The sequence below is a fragment of the Zea mays genome, chromosome 1, assembly GCF_902167145.1.
Source record: "Zea mays cultivar B73 chromosome 1, Zm-B73-REFERENCE-NAM-5.0, whole genome shotgun sequence".
Taxonomy (NCBI): domain Eukaryota; kingdom Viridiplantae; phylum Streptophyta; class Magnoliopsida; order Poales; family Poaceae; genus Zea; species Zea mays.
Genome location: NC_050096.1, coordinates 272,259,672 through 272,269,329, shown reverse-complemented (window position 1 = coordinate 272,269,329; position 9,658 = coordinate 272,259,672). Strand labels below are relative to the sequence as shown.

The 9,658-nt window shown below is 47.3% G+C and overlaps 1 non-coding gene across 1 annotated transcript; it reads right to left on the bottom strand.

The window, feature by feature from the left end:
• Window positions 1–1,232: 1,232 nt before the first annotated feature.
• On the bottom strand, window positions 1,233–1,371 carry LOC111590722 (small nucleolar RNA Z247). Its single transcript, XR_004855763.1, has one exon. It is a non-coding gene; the product is annotated as a small nucleolar RNA Z247 (small nucleolar RNA).
• Between the last annotated feature and the right edge of the window lie 8,287 nt (window positions 1,372–9,658).

Genomic DNA, 9,658 nt, shown 5'->3' with positions numbered 1-9,658 from the left:
TTTTCGCTCAGCCGACCCATTTTGTTGGTGAGCGTGAGGACAAGAAACCAGATGAGAAATGCCGATCTTATTAAAAAAGGTATTCAAGCGCTGATATTCCCCTCCCCAATCAGTTTGGACAGCAAGAATCTTCCTGTCAAAAAGTCGTTCAACAAGGCTTTGAAATTCATGAAACTTCTGAAAAACTTCAGACTTATACTTAATAAGATAAACCCAGGTAAATTTACTATAATCATCAATAAAGCTCACATAATATTTTTTTCTGCCAACAGATTCGGGTGCAGGACCCCATACATCAGAAAAAACTAGCTCGAGAGGGGAGCTAGATACGCTAGTGGATCTAGGATATGGGAATTGATGAGCTTTGGCTTTCTGACAGGCATCACACACGGATTCATCTGTTGAGGGACCTAAACAAGGAAGTTTATTCTTGCTAACAACCTGACGAACAATGAAAGAAGATGGATGACCTAAACGATTGTGCCATCGGGACATGGAGGGCTTGACAGCACCAAGAGCGTTCTTTATTGTGGATGTAGCGGGGATGGGATACAGTCCTTTGTGACATCGCCCCTTAAGCAAAATGTTCTTGGTGTCTTTGTCCTTGATAACAAAAAAATTTGGATGAAATTCTATGAAGGCAGAGTTATCTGAAGTTAATTTATGAACTGAGACAAGGTTTTTTTTAGCTTGTGGAACATAAAGAACATCATTTAGATGAAGATTTCTATTAGGGGTATTAACAGTAGATTGACCAATGTGACTGATTGTCATACCTGAACCGCTGGCAGTGTGAATTTGATCACCACCAGCGTACTTCTCCCTGATTGAGAGCTTCTCAAGCTCTCCTGTTATGTGGTCGGTGGCGCCGGTGTCCGTGTACCAATTGGTGTCGACGTGGTAGGAGTTGGTGGCGGCTCCAGCAAGCTTCTCATCTGGGACGAAGTCTTCTTCAAACCTGTGCCAGCACCTGGCTGCGGTGTGGCCCTTCTTGAAGCAGACCTGGCAGACCGGCCTCTCGTCGCTGGAGTTGTTGGAACGCCTGATGTAGCCTCCCTGGTTGCTTTGGCGCCCTCCGGACCAACTAGCACGGCCACCACGAGATGACCCGCGGCCACCACGCTGGCCACGACCACCACTGCCTCCACGTTGATTTCCACGGCCACCGCGACCAGCCATATTTGCTGATCCTTGATGCTGCTCGCCTCCACCTCTCATGAGATCCAACTTGGTCTCAAAATTCAGCAACTGAGAGTAGAGGTCTTCAAGTGAGATTGGATCTACCCTCGTGACAAGGGCAGACACCATCGGTAGGAATTCTTCCTCCAGGCCGGTGAGGATGTACTCGACCATCTCTTCATCTTGCAGCGGTCTTCCTGCTGCAGCCATCTCATCGCCGTAGCCCTTCATTTTGGTGTAGTACTCGGCGACGGTCATACTACCTTTTTTTGTAGTTGACAGAGCAAGGCGAAGATTCACAGCCCGGGCTCGGGTCTGTGATGCGAACATGGCCTCGATGGAGTGCCATGCCTCCGCCGCAGTCTTGGCTGAGGTGACTTGAATCTGCACCTCTCTGCTTATAGATGAGAGGAGATAGCTAAGGATCTGTTGATCCTTCGCCTCCCATTCTTCAAAAGCAGGATTGGGGCTCTTCTTGCCCTTGTTGTCGACAGTCTCCTCATCAGGCATCTTGGTTGCGCCGGTGAGGTATCCCTCCAGACGTGCGCCGCGCATGGCAGCACGTACCTGGGCCTTTCCACAAGGCATGGTTGGCCCTGGTAAGCTTCTCAGAAACGGGATGTGCAACAAGTGCGGCGGAGGAAGCACTGGACGACATGATGAGGGTTTTGGTAGATGGTTTAGGCTCTGATACCATGTGAAAATCAGAGGGCATTAGGTTAAAGCGTGCTGCCTCGTTGGAGGGCCGCCCTACATGTTTATATAGGCATAAACAACATGCGCAGGATTTACAGGATCGTAACAAACTAGAGAAGCTTCAGGAATTCTAGTTACAACAGAATATCCCTATCTTTATCTTCCCAGAGATGCTTACTCTTGTTTGTTACATATATTTGTTTACAATCTAATCTTATCTTCTAACACGTAGTATATATATATATGTACTCCAGTATCTATTCTTATCTCTGTGTGTGTCCTCTTTACCGAGCCCCTACAGTACAGTACTCCTTGCATCATCGCAGTGGCAGCAGCCAGCAGCAGCAGTTTCTGGTCCAGATGCTGCTATAGCGGTAATGTTTGTTGGACTGGACGTGTAGTACGTAGCTACTAGCACTAATGGAATGGATATGTCCATCCATCAAAGCATCAACGACGGGGCGGGGGAGCCCTGCTGCAACTGCAACTGGCACGGGCGCGCGTATGGCAACAGTGGCCGGCCATTGCCTTCCCCCGCGCGCGCCTGCGGCTGCGGCTGCCCCCCTCCCCTGCGTGTGCGTCTGTTCCGCATTCACTTGTCGCTATAGGTGAGCAGTGACTGATCTGAGTTTGGTAGTACGTACTATGGCCTACTAGTATCAGGCATTCAGGCTAGCTAGCATATGCGCGCCCCTAGCCCCCCTACGGCGCCGTGGGTGGTGGGTGCGCTGCTCATGCACTGCCACTGCACACTCCACCTACAAAGCCTACTCCTGGTACTACTACTACATGCGTAGGTAGCTGCTGCCGTTGAGTGTCGCCTAGACTGCAGTGCAGAGCATGCATATGCATGGCAGAGTCCGCGAGCCACGGCCCTTCTTTCTCTCTCCCTCTGTCTCCCCCGCCTCTCTCGTCTCTCTCTGAGACTGCACGCGGCCACAACTACACCTTTCCGCAGCGGTTCCCTCTAAATTTTTCCCCCTATATCACTTTTTTAGGTCACATCATCAATAGTTTATCCCCTACTTTTTCATCTCCCGCAGCGGTTCCCCCTAAATACTCCCCCTATACTCCACTACAATATAAAATATTATTTTCTATACCTACTTTTTACCTACTAACAATTTTTCTACTACTATTAATTCAAACTGGGCCCACACGAACAGTGCAAGGGGGAGAGAGAGCGCGCGCTACAGCCAGCGGAGTGCTGTTCATCTCCGCCGCGTGGGGGGCCTCGCAGGGGGCCGCGCTGCGGGCGCAGGGGCGCCCCTGTAGCCGCCACTCAAGGGGAGGGGGCGGTCGCGCGGCGAGCGCTGCGGCCAGCCTCAGTCTCTCACCTTCAGCCCTTCACTCGTGTTCCTGTTGGAAGCCTCCAAGGGACAATTATTTCTTGCTGCTTGCTGGTGCTGTCATCGTCTCCCGCCCCGCTGCTGCTGCTACTACTGTCTAGCGTGTGTACCCTCTGTACGCCCGCCCCTCATCACTTGCCCTACTCTTTGACCGGACCACGGCTACGGTTCCTTTCTCTCTCTCCCAGCCATCCCTGACCTCTCGCTCAGGTAGCGGCCGGCTCTCCCTAGTCCTTGCTTGCAAAGTGCAACCACGCATCCACATCGTGGTGGCAAATATCTGACGCTGCTGCTGTGCCCACCCAGGCCAGCGGCCACCAGCTGCGTGCGCGCTAGCTACTAGCTACTAGCTTCCCCCCCGGCCGCCTGCTGCTGTTGATAATGAATGGTCAGGCACCCGATGGGGATCTGGGCAAACGCTTTAGAGCACAGCATCTTTGTCTTCGTTTCCATGGGCGTGCTGCATATATGCATGTAACGAGTAAGAACACGTACAGTTACCCTAGCAATAAACTCTAGGGTTTAGGGTAAATAAAAGACCATCGCATCGCAAGCATAACAACCGATCGATGCAACCGATCCAAGCGGTGGACTCTTGAGCTCGTCGATGTAAAACGTAAAAAAGCCTTTCTTTGCTTTCATGCATGCGAAACTACTAGGCTAAGGCCCAAACTCAGTTCAGTTGCGGCGAGCAGGACAGGGACCATGGACCACAGCATTGTACAGCCTCCTGAGCTTCAGCAGGCTAGTTATTATATTAGCCTCTTCTTCGCTGGTAGTTGCTGATTTGTTGTTGAATCTGTGAGAGATATGCGTGCTTTTAAATTGTCAACAAAACTGTCTCTTCACGTGAGATTCGACGGCGCCCCAAATTATGTTTGTATAAAACTTTGATTAATGGTGGTGTCGTACTTTGTCCATCGTTATTACATCCGCAAGCTCAAACTACTACTAAACATAAAGGGGTGATCTTGGACCAAAAAAAAAATCCACCACTGCAACAAAAAATTTATTAGAAACAGCACGGTTTATTTGTAGAGACTGTCCAACCTAACTTTTTGTGTACCACAAGAAAGGCTTTAATTAGATATACATTTCAGTATGGAGACCTTGTTATAACAGAACTAGAGAATAAATTCTAGCAAAAAAAAGGAAACCAACATAAAATCACATCCCTCAAATTATATAGCTAAACTTCACGAAAAACCCACTTTACAGTGGTGATTGCATCTAGTACTTATTAGTGTTAAATGACAAGGAAGACTGCAACCCTAATCTACCCCTCGAAATGGGCCTTTAGGAAACAAAGGCTAAAAGGCTCATGCTTAGGTGCTCCAAATTATCTGGTCTAGTCTATCGTCCCAGGAATTCAAACCTCTATCTAATGTTTTTGGCCCACTCTATCATAATATCATGGTGAGGGATCATACATTTGAATGTAGACTTCATGTTCCTTTCAACAAGTACTCATTAACGTTCACCATAATCTTGAGTTAAGTGTTATGGCTTCCTCAAGGAGTTGATGTCCTGCTGCTCCCAACTTATGTTCCCATACTTCCATCCTTTGTCCCAACACTAAGTGAACTATCCCCGCTATTTCTATGCATAAGGTAAACATCACAAAACTTTAGTAGCATCCCTTCTTAAGAAGAGAGTAAAGGGTTTGCTAGGAACAACTATACCTAATAATTAAGTTGATGATCATAAGCAAGAGTCCTTGATGCCCGAGGTGCCCCAGGAGTCGGGGCAAGAGGTTTCATAGGGGCCAGTACAATAGGTGCCATGAGGGCCCATGCATAAGGTTCCCCAATGGCCAAGGAAAGAGGTGACCTAGGAGTCGAGGTGCTAGGTGACCTAGGGGCTGATGTTCGATGACCTCAAGGATCAGAGTGAGAGGTGCAAGGCCAATGCAAGAGGTGCCCCAAGGGTCGATGAGTTAGGTGCCCTAGGGGGAAGACACGAGAGGTGCCCTAAGGGCTGATGAGCGAGGTGCCCAGGGGGCAATGCACGAGATGCCCCATGGCCATGGTAAAAGATGTTGTAGGGTGCGAAGGGGCAATAAGGGTTGTATTGTTGAGAGGGGTATCCTCATCATAAAATCAATAATTCTTACGGTACCAAATACTTCCTTATCATAAGTTGAATAATTCTAGGTAGGTTCACTCAACTTCTCACCAAACTAAGCAAACGATTTGCCTTCTTGAAGTATCACACCATCCAATCCAATTCCACTAGCATCACATTCAAGCTCAAAAGTTTTATTGAAATTTGTAGGTTGGAGCAAAGGGCATGTGTTACCTTATCTGTGTAGCCCAAGTGAATGTTGCTCCTTTCTTGGTGAGTTCCTTATCATAAGTGAATGGCACTAGAACCCAGTAAGAGTGTAAGACCAAGAAAACTCCGCACTTGTGTGATCATCGTAGGAACCAACCAGCTTCGTATGCCATTGATCCTGGCTTGCTCAACTTTAATTCTCTAGGGTGTCACAAACATAGCCAACAAAAAGAGACTCGAGTCGTGTAAAAGGTGCACTTTTTTAGGTTTCCAAATAAGTGAACAATATGGCACACAAATGATCATTGTGCTCCTTGTATGAATTGCTACATATTAGAATGACATCAAAATATACAACCATAAATTTACCAATGAAGGGATATAAAATTTCATTCATTAATCTCATGAATGTGCTTGGTGCATTAGTGAGACCAAAAGGTGTGACTAGCAACTCATATAGACCGAACATTGTTTTACATGCAATTTTTGATTCATCTCCTAACTTCATGTGAATCTAGTGGTAACCACTACACAAAATAAAATTTTGAGAACACCAAAGAGCCGCTCAATTCAACATGCATATCATCTAGACTAGCTAGGGGTACGGTGACATCATGTGATTGTGATGTTATTAATTGCTCTACAATCCACGCACATGAGTAAAGATCCATCTTTATTTGTAATCAAAAGCATAGGAACAACACATGGACTTAGAGATTCATGCACATAACCTTTGCCAAGGAATTCTGATACTTGGCATTGTATCTATTTGGCCTCTTAAGGGTTGGTTCTATATGAGGCTCGATTTGACAAACAAACCCCTAGAATGAGGTCAAATTGGTGTCTGGCCCCTTGAATTGGTGGCAGACTGGCAGTCCCATTTGCACTCCAATATTGGAAACAAATCAGCATACTCCAATATTGGTTAGCAAAAGCCGGCGGTACCAAAAAAGGTTGGTTCTTTAGTACAAAACAAGGTTTGTTTATTTACAAATCAAGGCATATCAAACGGTTGTACTTGTAAATCTAGCTGCTTGTACGATAGTTATATGATGTGTTTTTTTATCCATAGCGACCACCACGACAATCTAGACCTAGCTAGTGCGACTGATTTTTACATCAATACATCGCAAAAGCTACGCACTTAGAGAGAAAAATAAACATTGGAATTTAGAGGGTACAGTATTTAGCACTTCGTTACAGATGTGTGAAAATCCGGAGCCGATTTTGCAATAGCCGTGGATCGCTGAAATCAGACCTTCCTTGTGCTGTCTAAAATAAATAAATGTTTTGTGTTCTTCGTCGGAACAAGAACAAGCACCGGTTGCTCGGACCGTGGAGAAAACTGGTTGGGCTGTGCCGAGAAACAATGAGCGGGCTGGGCTGCGTCTTGACGGCGGGCCACCAAACTGTCCCGCCGTGCGCGCAGGGCAACAACCACAACGTCATGTGCGGCTTGCTTAACTGGGCCCGTTAGACGCGGGCTTCGTGTGGCCTTGGAACACGGCCGTTCGACCTGGCTTCACGTGACGTGAACCAGAGCGGAGCGGGGCCATCGATTTCGGCCGCGCGAAACGCGTGCGCGAGGCCTGCGAAAGGCCGCTGGATGAAGCTCCCTTTGATTGAAGCCCGTGTGGGCCGCACCGCATGGTCCGGCCGGCGATCGTGACCGTTGGAGTACGATTTATTCGATGCGTATGTACTCAGCTCGATCCATATACGATATGATAGTACGTAGACATCTTAGACGTAAGTTGTTTAAGGAACTCTCTCTCTCTCTCTCTCTCTCTCTCGGGTTTCTGTGTTCATCTCAAAGTTTTTTCAGTTCAAAAACCAATTCGAAAACAAATCGGCTTAAAATTCAGGTAATCAGGTCAAGCGACTTTACTCTGGTCTGAATAACTTGAGACATCCGGGTTGCCATGGCCGACTCTAGACAGCGGCCATAAACACGGTGGTTTCTTTTTCTTATTGGGATAGTAGGTCACTCCAAATAAAGGCTATTGCCATATGCTAAGGAGACGGAATTTGTGACGCCATCGCCACCGGGTTAACGTTAATATTCTACTACTAGAGAATCTAGCTTACGTTTCGGTTCCGGCCGGCCAGTAGAAAACTCTCTCTGAACCGACCGGTCAGAATCCCCTGCTCGGTGCTCGGTTGCTTGGACCGCACGCACGCACCCCTATATCGTCAGTGCCTGTAACAGTTCTTATTCGGTGATTATTATTATAATATTATTCCACGTTTGCACACACCGCACATCCGCCCGTTTGTAAAACTGTGAGTTGATCGTCGAGACGAAAGGTGGAGCTGGAGTATATGGCTGGGCTTCGATTGCCGCTCGCAGGTCGGTGTCGGTCCCGAACTTTTTTACTCGCGCTCCATCACCACATAGCCTGGCGATCCTATCGTCTGCCTACGGGGCCGCAGCGGCGCTCCTCCATCTCCTGGGTCTCGTTGTAGCCACATATAGAGTAGTAGATTGTTCGTCCTCGCAATGATCCGTAGTGCACAATGCCCAGTCGAATAGTCGATGAATAGCACATACACATATATGCGTGTGTGTGGTCTTGTCAAGGTTAACTGCTGCAGAGATGAGATGCCAAAGAAAAAACACATATTCTAATTAATAAAGCTTTGTGTGCCGCGACAAGCTAGCTAGGCTACTGTCTCGTACGTTCACGCGGTCTAAATCACGGGCGCAGCACAAATTCGATGGCAGCCTGGACTAAACGAGGCCGTGGCCGTCGTCACCATTCACCGATCCACAGGATTCACCCGGGGGCAAAACCAGCGCACATTACCTTTGCAGGACAGGAGTTAGAGGCGCCTTTTTCCTGGTCCCTCTCTCTGCTGAGCACATGCAGCAGCTAGCTAGCTCACGCTACTAGTCACTCGCGAAGAACGAATCCCCGGCCGGCGCCACTAGTTGTGGCTAGCTCTCGCGTCTTTACATTCGCAGCTGCAGCGTCCATTTCACAGGCAGTATACATGCATGTGATCGAGTGGAAGGAGGAGAGGCCACCGCTGGCCGCTGCCCGCTGCTTTTCACGTACAGGCGCCGGCAGTGCAATTTGGCGACGATGCGAGGTGTTCGCCAGTATGTCTCGCTGAAAGGGTGAAGCCGGAGAAAGGGGGAAGAATGTTTGCTGCGGCGGATGGAGATAAGATCGCATCTCGATGGGAATTAGAACGGCCGCCGGCCGAGTGTGTGTGTGTGGACTGTGGATCGAACATTCCGCCGCGCGCCTGAAAGGACTGTCGAAGCATTGTGACATCTGTCAGTCGATCGATCGTGTGGTTAACTTAACGGATGCTAACCCTAGCTTCTTTTTTCTCTTCAGTCTAGCTAGCTTTCTATCTTGGGAGACAGGGACAGCATTTTTCTTTTTGTTTTTTTAGTGGTACCTTTAATTTTGCTGGTGTCCTTATTTTTACACTTAGTGCTTATTCGGTTAGCTCTCAATCCATATGGATTGAGTGAGATTGGATGAGTTTGAATCTCCAAAAGTCAAACTTTTTCTTAATTTTTTCCAATCTCATCTAATACATGTGTATTGGGAATAACCGAATAAGCTCTTAGTCATGTTTTTTTAAGGTGGTGCCCTTTTCTTTTTCTTTTCGTCGCGGACTGAATGAATGGCCGGTTTGTTTCTTTAGTTTCATGTGGGGATTTTTTTTATTTTCATGGAAGGAAAGGGACCGGAAGGGCCGGAGAGAAATAGAGCAGCGCGCGCTGCCATTGTTAGGTGAACTCTCCTTCATATATATTCCGTTCGCGGTATTGAGTATTATTGATCAGTTTTCGACTTGCGATTATAAGGCCCTGTTCCAATCTCGCGAGATAAACTTTAGCAGCTATTTTTTAGCTACTTTTAGCCATTTATAATCTAAACATGAGAGCTAATGGTGATAATTGAAACTAAACTTTAGCACTTTAATTCATATAGCTAAAGTTTAGCAGGAAGCTAAAGTTTAGCTCATGAGATTGAAACGGGGCCTAAGATGCAACGGGTATGCTAATGGTAAACCTAAAGTGACTTCATTTACACAAGGAGAGCGAAAGCATTAGGTTCTTTTCCACGTCGTGATGCACCACGCTCTCGTTTTTCATAAACTACTACTGTCTCTAGCTTTAGTTTATTCAGGTTAATTAA